This window comes from Nematolebias whitei, chromosome 15 (genome assembly GCF_014905685.2).
Source record: "Nematolebias whitei isolate Nwh7 chromosome 15, NemWhi1, whole genome shotgun sequence".
Taxonomy (NCBI): domain Eukaryota; kingdom Metazoa; phylum Chordata; class Actinopteri; order Cyprinodontiformes; family Rivulidae; genus Nematolebias; species Nematolebias whitei.
In genome coordinates, this window is record NC_056512.1 from 22,167,505 (window position 1) to 22,170,220 (window position 2,716).

Below are 2,716 nucleotides of genomic sequence, written 5' to 3' on the forward strand. Positions count from 1 at the left end.
TCAGCTTATGTCCCTTTAAGCTTATTCTGCTTTCAGTTATATATTTTTTTTGCTCTTTCAGCTAGTATTTAGCTCTTTTGATGCTGTTTTTAGATTTTTTTAATGCACTTTTTTAAGCTCATTTCAGCTCTTTCCACTTCCTTCTGGTAGTTCAAGCTTTTTTCTGCCTTTTCAGCTTTTTTTAAACTAATTTCCCAATTTTTGTGCTCATTTCATGCTCATTTAAACTTATTCAGCAAATGTGTGTGTCCTTTCTGCATTCTTATGCTAAATTAAACTTGTTCTTCCATTTCAGCTACATTTCAGAATGTTTTTTTTAGCTAATTTCTGCAGTTTTTCAGCAAGTTATTCTGCAATAAGCATTCACACTGTATTTCTGCAGGAAATGCAGTTTTCTCTAGTTGACATTAGCAAACACAAAGCAGCTTCAACTCATAAAACTTTTCAGATAATGAGCTAAACTTTAGCATGGTGACAGCTGAGAGTCACTCACTGCACAAACTTTGAACACTTTCCTTTGCAAGATCTCACAATATGAGATTGTGCATCACCATTTATAGTGATTGGCCAAAACAAGTATAAGTCCTTCCCCTCCCATCATATGATGATTTAAGTTAGAAAACCCGTTATAAAAGGTGACTGGTGGTATGCAGTCCTTCACGTCCCAGTTTTCAGCTGCTGAAGCTGTCTGATCTATGACGCCTCTGCATGGTGGCGAAAATACAAAAACTGAACAATCCATCAAATAAACAGAAACAAGAAATGCACTGGATGTGGCTGTGTTCAATTTATACATGAACATTTTTATTTTCTTACTCTTTTTATGCATCATCTTCTTTAATTTAATTGCAGAAAACCATATTACAAAACCCTGAAAATCCCATTTTTTCTGTGTAAGTTAGGCGGTCTAATGCATCTTGAGAACAGTAAAGCTGTCATTTATATTTCACTCCACCTCTGTGCGACATGCTGCCTCGGTCCCATCATGCACCTGCAGGACAAAGCGGCTGTGTGTGTGTTTTTTCTGCTCCCACTGAAGTGGATCAGTCAACCCTGCAGGAGGATCTGATCCACCGTTAACTGCACTTATTAAATCATTACTAATCGATTCTGCCTTGTTTTATGTTGTAACCCTAGACTGACGTCCTTGTGGTTAAATGAAGAGGGTTTAATAATAAGAAAGCGATGGATACTTTTAATTTTTCCTACCCTTAAGGAAGAACAGAAGGTGTGGGCTGAGCTGCAGGGTAGAACTAGAACAGATGCATCAGTTTCTTGGTGGGGAGTGACACAAATAGTGTTTATGAGCTTATTTGTTGCTTGGAAATTTCCAGCTGGAGACTGGTGAGGGGTTTAATGTGTGAGTATGAATGTGTTTATATGAAGATCTGTAAGTGTGTGTGTGTTGCTTCTTTAATGAATAGTCCATTGTGTGCTGTGCTTCTTGTATCCTCTGACCAACCAAAAGAAAGGGTCTGGTTACCCTGGTGTGTGAGGGGGAGCATCCACAGGAAATTGATATATGGGGGTGAGGTTTAGGCTGTAGTAGTGGGGGGTTGGGGGTGTAGATATTAGGGTGAGCATCACAGGTGAGAACAAGGAAGTGAAAGGCTTGTCATTGTCAGCTGATCTTATTTCCTGTGACAATCTGAATTTGAACTTGCAGGATTTTATCACTCAGAAGCATTTGTTTTTTTTTTAATGATTATGTTTCCAACGCTGTTTAAAAAGTTGCTCCACCTGCTCCTCCCCACCCCCACCCACCCAAGCAGCTTGGCTCTTGGACTAACCGCCTGTCTGTCAGTCACAACAACTAGAATAAATCAGCATGTTAACTTTACTGCACTGAAAGCAAACCAAGCACATCAGATCTATGGAGTCACGTGGGGGACAAAAAGATGATCACCTTTGATTTCATTGATCTTGGTGTTTTCACGTCAGGCTTTATTTTCTAAAGTCTTAAAGGAGTTTTCAGACAGCATGTCCTGGCTGGTTTTTTTTTTCTTTCTTTTTCTCAGCCAAGTCCAAAACTAAATTGAACAAGACTAGTTTTAAGTCCAAGATGTTGCTGCTAGAGTTCTGATGAGAATTAGGAGAAATCAAATTTATCAAGTTTTAGTTGGCTCCCTGTAAAACTCAGATTATAAATTAAAATCTTACTTCTAACAACACGTCCAACAAGATCTTATTGTTCCACATAACAGAGCACCTTACTATCAGACTGCTGGTTTACTTGTGCTTCCTAAAGTTAGGGCGCTGTGACTGAGTGGTTAGAGCAGTCACCCTTCAGTGAGCAAGTTGGGGGTTCAATTCCAACAATATACAATAACATGTCAAGGGCAAAACACTAAATCACTCATTGCCTCCCATGTGTGTCCCATCAGTGAATGAATGTGATCTAAAGCTCTGGTTAGTTCTATAGAAGGATTTACTCTTTAACTTGTAGAGTTGTAATAGTGTGGATGGATAAATGAATGCGTTTGGGTTGTAAAGAGCTTTGAGTATCCTGGTTGGACAGAAAGGTGTGAAATAAGTAGATTCCATATATTCATCCATTTAAGGTTTCTAAATTTAGAATGAGAAGCAGAGCTTTCACTGATTAGGTTCCTCTCCAGTTGTTTCTGTCTGTTCTGATGTGAGGCCTAAAGGCTTACCTTTTAATAAATCCTATAGTTAGGGCTGGCTTGGGTTTCTTTGTCTATCTCTTATGCTGCTT